The sequence below is a fragment of the Trichosurus vulpecula genome, chromosome 2 (genome assembly GCF_011100635.1).
Source record: "Trichosurus vulpecula isolate mTriVul1 chromosome 2, mTriVul1.pri, whole genome shotgun sequence".
Classification (NCBI taxonomy): Eukaryota; Metazoa; Chordata; class Mammalia; order Diprotodontia; family Phalangeridae; genus Trichosurus; species Trichosurus vulpecula.
Window position 1 is genome coordinate 62,712,283 of NC_050574.1, and position 12,708 is coordinate 62,724,990.

Sequence of the window (12,708 nt, forward strand, 5' to 3'; positions counted from 1 at the left end):
GGCGTGATGAGGGCCTGCACCAGGGTAGTGGCAGAGTCAGAGGAGAGAAGAGGGCATAGATGAGAGACATCATGAGATAGATTCTACAGGTCTTCCCAACTGGTTGGATATGGGAGAGGAGTGGTGAGGGAGAGTGAGGAGTCAAGATGAGGTCATGTCACCAGAAGGATGGTGGTGCTGTTGACAGGAAGAAGGAAAGGAGGAATAGAGGGATGGGGGGAAAAGATAATGAGGTCTGTTTTGGAAATGTTGAGTTTAAGATGACTGTAGGACATCCAGTTTGGGATGCTTAGTAAATAGCAGACTGGAGGGCAGGAGATCGATTTACATGATTTACAATACCAGCTAACTATCACACAAAACTGGCAGAAGTCACAACTGACCACTTAGGACACAATGCTCAAGTATTTGAAGCATTGGTTCAGCTTAAGGAATTAATTCCAGAAAAGGACATAGAGACCAAAGAGAGCTCATACAAAGCTCATGGTCCCTTTTTCCCAATACAACTCCCTTCTCGCTTCCTCCCAAAGCTCTTCAATCACAGTTCCCTTGCTAAGTTTCCATGCTACTTTTCCAGCAATTGAACACCTCCTTAGAATCATCCCCTTTGCCCATGGAGTAGAGCTTCCCCTCTCCCCACGTCTATGAGATTCCAATTTACCTTTATCTCTCTGCAGTCTCTATACTTCTCTTTTGGCATCTTATTTCTCTTAAAGGCTTTTTTCTCCTCCCTTCCCTAGTCTGTCCCAATCCCAGATAGCTCAGTCATCAAGAATGTTTGGGGAATGGGGAATGGGGAAAGGCTGGGAGAGTAATCCTCACAGCCTCCCTTCCACCAGCAAATATGGGATCAGACTTGACATACTTGGAATTTTCAGATTCACATTTACCATCCCTCCTACCTCAAGAGAAATTGCATGGTATAGTGGATAATGGACCAGACCTGGAATCAGAAAGACCTGGGTTTAAATGTCATCTCAGACCTACAGACACTAGAGATAGCTGTGGGATCCTGGGCAAGTCACTTAACCAGTCTAGTGTTGGGTTTTCTCATCTAGAAAATAGAGATAATAATAGCACCTCTCTTACAGGGTGAATGTCAAATGGGAAAGTACAGAAAATGTTTCACAAACCTTAAAGCTCTGTTGATATCAATGCCAGCTATTACTGTCGCCTTATTATTCCCACCCCTTTTCTTCACCAAGCTATGTCCTTCCCATCTTTCAAAATTCTGAGACTAGGTCTGAAGGTTAGGAGAGAAGTTGAAGCCAGATAAACAGAGCAAGAGTCTTCAGCATAAAGATGATAACTGAATCCATTGGAGCTGATGAGATAACCAAGGGAAACTTCTTAGAGAGAGAAGATCAGGGAGGACAGGACAGAGCTCCGGGTGACACCCGCTGTTAACGGGTGGGACTTAGACAAGGATCCAGTAAAGGAGACTGAGAAGGAGTGGTCAGATAGTAGGAAGAGAACCAGGATAGAGCAGTCATAGAAACCTAGAGGAAAGTTATTATCAAGGAGAATAGAGAAATCAACTACATCAAAAGCTGCAGAGGAGAATGAAGATTGAGAAAAGACCAGTAACAAAAAGCCTCTTTGTAGAAATCTATTTGTGAAAACACTGTTTTAGTAGCAAATAACTGAAAAGATCATGCCTACCAATTGAAGAATAGTTGAATAAATTGTGGCATGTGTATGCAATAAGAAACAAAGAATATGATGAATTCAGAGAAGCCTGGGAAGACTCGAACTGATGCAGAAAAAGTAAGCAGAACCATGAGAATAATTACATGATGACTACAATAATGTAAAAGAAAACAACCCTGGATGCCTAAGCAACTCTGGTCCAGTGGCATCAAACTCAGAAATGCACTAATCCATAAATAAGCATCCATGATACCACATACTGACTTAGTCTTAAAATGTAATGTTTTCTATGTTTTATTGTTCTTTGTTAAATGTTTCCCAATTACATTTTTATCTAATTTAGGTGGCACTTGGGAGGGTTGGGGATTGTGGTTGAAACCTCTAATCTCATGAATGGACTTCAGAGGACTGTTGGTGAAACATGCCTCAGACCTTTTAGCTGGTGGTCTATAGGCACACATTTTCAGATATGGCCAATTTGTTGATTTGTTTTACTTGACTGCACTTATTAGTCACAACAAAGAGTTTAGGGATGGGAGAGGTGAGTCATGAGGAAGTAATAGAGATATGTTCTTTTTTTTTTAAGACCACCAACAGACATATCTAATGAAATAAAATAAAATGATGGGGTTGGACATGGATAACTTCTGAGGTCCATTCTAGTTCCAAAACTATAACCCTATGATACTCTAGGTAACTGGAGATGTAGATCTGGTGATCATAAAATATCAAGGCAGTAGTATAATGAAGATTTGGAAGAGGTAATATGGAAATTAATAGGAATCAATGCAGAGAGGTGATAGTTAAAATCCTAGAAATGAAGAAAATAATTTAGGGAGAAAGTGTAGCAACAAGAAGAAGGCCACACAGAGAATCTTGGGGATTCTTAAAGGGTTCGGAGAAAGGAAGGAAGTCAGTGAAAAGACAACAATGAAGAGATTAACTAGGAAGGCCAAAGGAGGAGAGAAGGAAGAAGTGTTCATTAGTGTTGGATCTATATACAGAAAGAGCCTAGAGAATAAGAATGGAGGGCTCTATGTAATGGGATCATTGCGGACTTGTTAGGAGATTAGCCTGAATAAAAGGGTGGGGTAGGAGCCAAATCACAAGGGAATCTTTGATAATCCTCACTGGCTCCAGTCACTAAAACCTTTCCTGCAATTCCCCAGCCGTTCTGCCTAGCAGTAGCCCAGAGCCTAAAGTAATATTTCACAGCTTCTCCCAGGGTTGTGCCAAGTCTGAGATAGCCTTCTTTACATGAATACTTACATATCAAATTACGGTGTGTGTGTTTACTTCTCTGTGTACACATTGTTGATTAATTGGTCGTTCTCAAGGGCCAAAATACCATCACTATGCTTGAGTCAAGATTCAATGTGTTTAACTGTGGCTGATCAGGACAATATGAGTTCAGAATGCTCTACCACAGGTCAGGCACAAGTAGTCCCTGTGAACATTTGGGGTGGACACTCCAAACTTGCGCATCCTGCATTTCCTTTGAGCTGTTTCAATTCTACTTTGCTCATAAGAGCACAGCACCTTCTCTGATGTGGGCATGCCATGCTGAGTGGTCCTGTGCCAATGTCTCCCCTGTCACACAATCACTTCCAAAGTTCTTAAGAGAGACCTTGAGAATGTCCTTGTATTTCTTCTTCTGACCACCATGTGAACGCTTGCCCTGAGTGAGTTGTTCACGAAATAGTTTTTTGGCAAGCATATATTTTGCATTTAAATTATGTGGCTGGCCCATTGGAGTTGCGCTCTCTGAAGCAGAGTTTGAATGGTTGCCATTTTAGTTTGGGTAAGGACCTCAGTATATGGTACCTTGTCCTGCCAGGTGATCTTCAGAATCTTCCTAAGACAATTCAAATGGAAGCAATTCATTTTCCTGGCATGGTGCTGGTAGACTGTCCAGGTTTCACAGGCATACAACAATGAGGTCAGTACCACAGCTCTGTAGACCTTCAGTTTGGTAATCAGTCTAATACCTCTTCTCTCCTATACTTTCCTTCGGAGCCTCCCAAACACTGAGCTAGCTCTGGCAATGCATGAGGCAACCTCATTATCAATGTGTACATCCCTGGAAAGTACACTACCAAGGTAATTGAACTTATCCAGGGGGGCAGAGCCAAGATGGTGGCTGGAAAGCAGGGACTTGCATGAGCTCCCCGCCAAGTCCCTCCAAAAACCTGTAAAAAATGGCTCTGAACAAATTCTAAAACTGCAAAACCCACAAAAAAGCAGAGGGAAGCAGGGCTCCAGCCCAGGACAGCCTGGAGGGTCACTGGGTGAGGTCTATTGCGCACAGAACTGGGAGGGGAGGGGAGCAGAGCTTAGCATGGGCCGCACGGACCAACCAGACCAGGAGCTGGGTGGAACAGGCCCTAGCGCCCTGAATCAGTGAGCTGGGGCAGTTACCAGACTTCTCAACCCACAAACACCAAGGACAACAGAGAAGGTTAGTGGGAAAAGCTGCAGGGAGTGAAAGGAGTTGTGGTGACCTAGGGGGCAGCTGAGGTGGTGCAGCTACAGAACTACAGCTGCAGGTGCTTCCAGCCCCAGGCCCACCTGGTGGGAGGAATTAAGTAGCAGATCAGAGCAGGAGTGCAGATCCTGCTGAAGATCTGAGTGAGGTCCAGGTTGGCAGTTCTTGGGGAAGGAGGAGTGCTGGTGTGGCACAGCTGGCTATATAGAAATAGCTCTGAAAACAGCAGCATATCCCCTCAAGCTTGGAACAAAGTAGTTGCTACTCTACAAGCACTCATACCCCAACAAAAAACTCAAGGGTCAAGTAAGTTGGCTGGGAACATGGCCAGGCAGCGAAAACAGACTCAGATTCAGTCTCAGACTTTGGAATCTTTCTTTGGTGACAAAGAACACCAAAACAGACAGCAAGAAGAAGTCAATAAAGTCAAAGAGCCTACATCAAAAGCCTCCAAGACAAACATGAACTGGTCTCAGGCCATGGAAGAGCTCAAAAAGGATTTGGAAAAGCAAGTTGGAGAAGTAGAGGAAAAATTGGGAAGAGAAATGAGAATGATGTGAGAAAACCATGATAAACAAGTCAATGACTTGCTAAAGGAGACCCAAAAAAATGCAGAAAAAAATACTGAAGAAAACAACACCTTAAAAAATAGGCTAACTCAAATGGCAAAAGAGCTCCAAAAAGCCAATGAGAAGAAGAATGCCTTGAAAGGCAGAATTAGCCAAATGGAAAAGGAGATCCAAAAGACCACTGAAGAAAATACTACCTTAAAAATTAGATTGGAGCAAGTGGAAGCTAGTGACTTAATGAGAAATCAAGAGATTATAAAACAGAACCAAAGGAATGAAAAAGTGGAAAACAATGTGAAATATCTCATTAGAAAAACCACTAACCTGGAAAGTAGATCCAGGAGAGAGAATTTAAAAATTACTGGATTACCTAAAAGCCATGGTCAAAAAAAGAGCCTAGATATCATCTTTCAAGAAATTATCAAGGAGAACTACCCTGATATTCTAGAGTCAGAGGGTAAAATAGAAATTGAAAGAATCCACAGATCGCCGCTGAAAAAGATCCCAAAAAGAAAACTCCTAGGAATATTGTCACCAATTTCCAGAGCTCCCAGATCAAGGAGAAAATGTTGCAAGCAGCCAGAAAAAAACAATTTGAGTATTGTAGAAACACAATCAGAATAACACAAAATCTAGCAGCTTCTACATTAAGAGATCGAAGGGCTTGGAATATGATATTCCGGAGGTCAATGGAGCTAGGATTAAAACCAAGAATCACCTATCCAGCAAAACTGAGTATCATGCTCCAAGGCAAAATATGGATTTTCAATAAAATAGAGGACTTTCAAGCTTTCTCAGTGAAAAGACCAGAGCTGAATAGAAAATTTGACTTTCAAACACAAGAATCAAGAGAAGCATGAAAAAGTAAACAAGAAAAAGAAATCACAAGGGACTTACTAAAGTTGAACTGTTTTGTCTACATTCCTACATGGAAAGATGAAGTGTATGATTCATGAGACCTCAGTATTAGGGTAGTTGAAGGCAATATGCATGTGTGTGTGCGTGTGTATGTATGTGTATGTGTGTGTGTGTATATATGTGTATATATATACATATATACATATATATATATAGATGAGAGGGCACAGGGTGAGTTGAATATGAAGGGATGATATCTAAAAAAATATATAATCAAATTAAGGGATGAGAGAGGATTATATTGAGAGGGGGAGAAAGGGAGAGATAGAATGGGGTAAATTATCTCGCATAAAAGTGGCAAGAAAAAGCAGTTCTGTAGGAAGGGAAGAGGGGGCAGGTGAGGGGGAATGAGTGAATCTTGCTCTCATCGGATTTGACTTGAGGAGGGAATACCATACACACTCAATTGGGTATCTTACCCCACAGGAAAGAAGGAAGAAGAAGATTAAAAAAGGGGGGGGGATGATAGAAGGGAGGGTAGATAGGGGGAGGAGGTAATCAAACCCAAACACTTCTAAAAAGGGACAGGGTCAAGGGAGAAAATTCAATAAAGGGGGATAGGTTAGGAAGGAGCAAAATATAGTTAGTCTTTCACAACATGAGTATTGTGGAAGGGTTTTACATAATGATACGCATGTGGCCTATGTTGAATTGCTTGCCTTCTTAGGGAGGGTGGGTGGGAAGGGAAGAGGGGAGAGAATTTGGAACTCAAAGTTTTAAAAACAGATGTTCAAAAACAAAACAAAAAGTTTTTGCATGCAACTAGGAAATTATATACACAGGCAATGGAGCGTAGAAATTTATCTTGCCCTACAAGAAAGGAAGGGAAAAGGGGATGGGAGGGGAGTGGGGTGACAGAAGGGAGGGCTGACTGGGGAACAGGGCAACCAGAATATATGCCCTCTTGGAGTGGGGGGGAGGGTAGAAATGGGGAGAAAATTTGTAATTCAAACTCTTGTGAAAATCAATGCTGAAAACTAAATATATTAAATAAATTAAATAAATAATTTTTTAAAAAAGTGAACTTATCCACAGCATTCAATATGTCTCCATTTGCTGTAACTGATGGTTCCACGTATGGATAATGTGGTGGCAGCTGATGGAGCACCTGTGTTTTCTTGGTGTTAATTGTTAGGCCAAAATAAGCACAAGCAGCAGAGAAGTGATCCATACTTTGTTGCATCTCAGCTTTGGAGGCTGTATTGAGTGCACTATCATCTGCAAACAGAAAATCATGCACCAATACTCCCCCCGTTTTGTTCTTGGCTTGTAGCCTTTTCAAGTTGAAGAATTTACCATCAGTGTGGTAGCTGACCTTGATGCCATGTTCATCCTCATTGAAAGCATTTGACAACATGGCTGAAAATATCATGCTAAAAAGCATGGGAGCAAGCACACAGCCTTGTTTCACTCCATTGGTGACTGGGAAGTCATGAGAACATTGTCCATTATCTAGAACCTGGGCAAGCATGCCATCATGAAATTGATATACAATGCTGATGAACTTCTCTGGGCAACCAAATTTTGACATAATTTTCCATAAACCCTCATGACTAACAGTATCAAAGGCCTTGGTCAGATCTACAAAAGTTATATACAGACCTTTGTCCTGCTCCTGGCATTTCTCCTGGAGTTGTCAGTCAGTAAACAGCATATCAACTGTACCTTGGCCCTTTCTGAAGCCACACTGGCTCTCAGGTAGATGACTGTCTTCCAGGTGAAGAATGAGCCTATTAAGGATGACTCTGGCAAGAATCTTGCCAGCTGTGAATAAGAGAGAGACCCCCCTGTGATTGTCACAGGACAATCTATTTCCTTTGCCTTTATAGAAATGGACAGTGGAGGCATCCTTGAACTCCTGGGAGAAAAACTCCTCTTGCCATGTAACTTGGAAAATTTCAGTCAGCTTTTGTAGGAGCAATGGACTCCCTACCTTGTAAATCTCAGATGGAATAGAATCAGCACCAGGTGCTTCGCCACATGAAAGGAGCCTAATGGCATTCAAAACCTCTTCTTCAGTTGGAGCTTCAGCTAGGGAGGTGTTGACTTCAACCTTGGTCAGTGGTTTCAGCATTGATTGATGATGATCTGTTGAGAACGCTATGGAAGTGTTCAGCCCATCTCTCCAGGATCATGTCCTTATCACTAATCAATGTGGCTCTGTCATCACTGAGTAGTTTAGATGCACCATAGGTCTTTGGCCCATAAAGAGTCTTCAGCTTTGGATTGTTGCTATCATCGTAAAACTGAATTTCATCTGCCTTCTTACTGAGCCAAGAATCCTGCATCTCTCTAAGCTTTGCTTGTACTTTACTTTTGATGTAGTTAAATGCTACCTTCTTAGAGATGGATGAGCTATCCTGCTGCTAAACCCTGTGGAGTTCCTGTTTTTCATTTAGCAGCTTCTGAATCTCCCCATCATTTTCATCAAACCAGTCTTGGTGTTTGCGAGTGTTCTGACCCACATGAGCAAATGCTGTGCTATACACCAAATCTCTGAAAGCCGCCCACTGCTTTTCTGCTCCACTGTTGCCAACTGTGTGTTGGCTCAATTTTCCCTCCAGGTTAGCAACAAACTGTCCCCCTCAGAGAAGAGCTCTAATTTGTTGACATTAATTCTTCTGGAAGTCATTTTGCCTTGGGGGCACTGCTTTTGCTGAATGAAAATATTTAGCTTGGAAAGGATAAGTCTATGATCAGTCCAGCACTCTGCACCACACATTGCCTTCATCACTCTCATGTCCTGTCTGTCTCTTTTCCTTACAATCACATAGTCCATTAAATGCCAATGTTTGCTTCAAGGGTGCATCCATGGAGTTTTATTGCATTTAGGTAAATGGAAGACAGTGTTGGTGATGAGAAGGTCATGAGATGCACAAGTCTTCAGTAGTAAGTGACCATTGCTGTTGCTGTTTCCAACTCCATTCCTCCCTAGGACGCCCTGCCAAGTCTGGTAGTCTGAGCCTACTCTAGCATTAAAGTCACCCAGAATTATAAGCTTTTCTTCTTTTGGCGCATTGATGATAAGGGTTTCCAGGTCTTCATAAAATTTTTCTTTGACCTCATCAGGGTTCAACATGGTAGAAGCATAGGCACTAATGATTGTGGCATGACATTTTCCTGCAAATGGCAATCCCATTGTCATGAGCCTGTCATTCACTCCTTTTGGCAGGCATACAAGCTTGTTGACTAGATTAATTTTGATTGCAAAACCACCACCAGCTTGTAATGGCAAGCAAAGTGAAACTTTTTGCTGTTTTTTTTTCTTTTGGAATGCTTCTCATAACTAAGGCAATCAAGTGCTTTTGATTGAGTCTTGCCTATGTTTCAATCAAGAGTCTTTGATTGAATTAAGAGTCTTTGATGACCTGTTTAAGTCACAAGAAAGCTTAAGTCACATGAGTTTGAGTCACATGGTTGTGACCCCCTCTGACCCTGAAGAAGTGTATATATACTCCGAGGTTAGCATTTTGCTTTGGGGACTTACTCATTGGAAGAGCGTTTGTGTGGAGACTCTGGATAGCTGTTAAGGAGCCCCTCTGGTCTTGAAAACCCAGATGTTGGTGCTTCTCACTCTAATAACTAGGTATGTAATGCTATGGTCAGACAGAAGCCTGTTAGTTGATATGTGTTATTTTTTCTGTCGTAATTTCTGTTTGTATTTGCTCTGAAGTTCGGGGTGCTTGCTTTTTCTCCTGAACTAAGTAAATGATATATGTATGTTTAATTAAAATAAGATTGTTAATCCCTTAAAGTTGCTTTCCTTAGAAAAGCAGATCAAAAAATTTGTGCTAGCAGCCCTCCTGTGTGCTAGTGTTATTGGCCTTACACCTCCACAGCAGCTGCAAGCAGCATTGTTGCTACACAGCTTCACAGTGCTCCCCTTCACTGTGGCCACTTTAGAAAAACATGTATCTAGCTCCGACTTCAGTAAGCTAGCCTTCATTTGCCAGCCTTGCTCCACTCAGGGCTACTATTTGGAATTGATACCTACTGAGTTCTCTTGCAACAAGAGCTGTTTGTCTTTCAGATCTATTGGATTTTGTGTTGTCTATAAGTGTGCACACATTCCCTGTGCAAATGGTGAGTGGAATCATCTTTGCAGATGTTTTTGTACATTTCTTTGTGTTTCGACTGCAGAGTGAGATTCCCCGCCTGCTGTGGTAATCAGTCCAGGGTTAGGTAAGGAGACAATTTTAGGGCACCTTTTCTAGCACCTTCCTTATATCAGGAGCTAAGCAGTGTGATCCTTAAAAGGCTGCTCAGCCACCCAGGGGGCTGCTGAATCCCACTGCTGCTTCCAGTGAGAAACGACCCTATGGCCTGGGCTGCCTGTGTGCAGGATTGTGACTACATCTTCCAGTGTATCTGCACCTGGTGCTTCATCACTTGCCTGTCACCACAGGACTTTGAGATGGGTATAATGGGGGGCAGTTAGGTGGCGCAGTGAGTAGAGCACTGGCCCCAGAGTCAGGAGGACCTGAGTTCAAATCTGGCCTCAGACACTTGACGCACTAGCTGTGTGACCTTGGGCAAGTCGCTTAACCTCAATTACCCTGCCTTCTCCCCTCCCCCACAAAAAAGAGAGATAGATATAATGGTAAAATGGTATGGGTGATGTCTTTTGATTTGTGCATAAATTGGATTTAAGTGAGGCAGAGTTGCATGAAGTTGTCAGCCTCTCTCTTCCAGAGTCATCACAGTCCAGTGGCAGTACAGAATCAAGTTGACTGGTGATGGCTCAAGATGCAGTGGATGACCTTGGCATCTTCAACATCTAACCAAACGCTAAGCACTCCACAGTGCCTGCTTCAGCTGCCTTCATGGCCCTTAGAGCAAATTGTTCTCGTCTGCTCATTCCACCAGGGCAAGTCTTCACATTTTTGAGGTAGACACCCCTCTAACTCACCAATGGATCTGAGACCCCTTGGTTACCCTCAGCCTGGTTCAGCTCATCTGCCAAAATGGTTTACTGGGGTGTGGCTGCTGCGCATGCTAAAGCTTCTTGGAGACACAGGTGAGAGTTGGGTGGAACAGGTGGACACCAAAGATGAAAGCAGCCCCGAAAAGGGCTTGACAGACATCACACCAAAGGTACCAATCCTCCCTGAACACACTCTTCACCCTGTATGCACTGCATCCCTCTGGTAGAGTACAAGCTTATGAAAGAGAAATGAAGGGGATGGAAAAGCGAATTACAGGATGTCCCCAGAGTCTTAGGGCAGTCTTAAGTGTTAATATCTTTTGGGATAAACTGTATATCAATAAAAATTTTAAACATAAATCATAAAAAGAAAAGAATGCAAACTCCATGGGGGCAAGCGACAGTGTTTCTCCTCCCCCTCCCCTTTCTTTTATTCTCTATAATTCCACTTCTTAACATAGTATCTGACATAACAGCCAAACCTCTCCTAGTTTACCTGTATAGGACTCTCCCAGGGAGGAGATTCCTCAATTGATGTAGATCAGCACCTACTCTACCAGTCTCTGGGACACTTAGAGTTAAATGACATACCCAAGGTCATACAGCCTCTGCATCAGTGGAAGGACTTGAACCTGAGTTTTCCTCATTTTGAGACCAGCTCTAGCCATTATACCACGCAGCCTCCCCTGGCAAATAATTTCCTACAGCCAGACCCCAGTTAGTGTGAATAGTGAATCCTGTGCAATGACTGCATGTATTTGAATTCAATTAATCAATCAATCAACAAACATTTATTAAGTGCCTGCTATGTGTCAGGCAGTGTTCTAAGTGTTGGGGATACAAAAAGAAGCAAAAGATAGGCCCTAACTTCAAAGAGCTTAAAATCCAATTCATACAATTTGGAGTTATTGTTATGTAAAATATGGTATTTGGTGTATATGTTTGTTCATTGGGTAATGTCCATACCCCACTTCCACCTCCCAAGGCTCTGTCCTAATGTCCTTCTCTCTGTCTCTCTGTCTCTGTCTGTCTGTCTGTCTGTCTCTCTCTCTCGGTCTCTTTCTCTCTCTCTCTGTATATATATATAATGCATATACACACACATACCTATGTACATACCCTCTTTGTGATCTTCTCTGCTGGATCTTGTCTATTCATTTCTCAGCTCTGAGTGGATGACTCCCACATCTATATCTTCAGCCCTAGTCTTTCTCCTAAACACAAGTATCAACAAACGCTTGCTGGACATCTTCCTGGATGTCCCATAGGCACATCAAACTAAACATGTCCAAAATAGAATTCATTACCTTTCCTTCTAAATCTGTCCCTACTCCAAAGTTGCCTCCTTCCACAGTTTCCCTATTCCCATTCCATCCTTCAACTCATTTTGGCATGCATTCTTAGAGTTATCTCCAACTCTTCCCTTTCCCACACCCATCACATCCATTCAGTTGGAAAGTCTTGTCCACTCTCTTATCCAAAACACTTCTCAAAATCTGAGCCTTTCTCCTCCCTTTCTCCTCCCTCACTGCTACTACTCTAATTCAGATCCTCATCACTTCACACCAGATTATTATGATAGCCTCCTAGCCAATCTCCTAGCTGGCTTTCAACTTCTCCCCTTTCCAATCCATCTTGCTAAAATATGACAAAACAATCAATAGGCAAAGTTACCATCAAAGTTACCATTCCCGTGCTCTGTTCAGATATCTTAAGTAACTCCACATTGCCTCCACAATAAAACGTAAACTCAGCCTGGGATTTAAGACCTTGCCCAATGTGGGTCTCCCCTCCCTTTCCAGCCTTATTTCACACTATTCCCCTTCTATGTTCCAGACTACTACCTGTTCTCTGATCTTGACATCACATCCAGTCCCTAGTCCAGACATTTGTATAAGTTGCACCCCATGTTTCCCACTCACTCCTTCTCTCTGCCTCTCAGAATCCTGACTCAACTCAAATGTCATCTCCTCTATGAAGACTTCCCTCAACTTGAATCCCTCTCTCCCCTCTTGCTCCCCTTGTGATCTCCTTTGATTCACCTTAAATTATAACCATGTGCTAGAATGTAAACCCCTTGAGAGCAAGGATTGTTTTGGTTTTGTGTTTGTAGTCTCAGTGCAATGCACAGTGCCTGGCACATAGAAGGGACTTAAAAAATG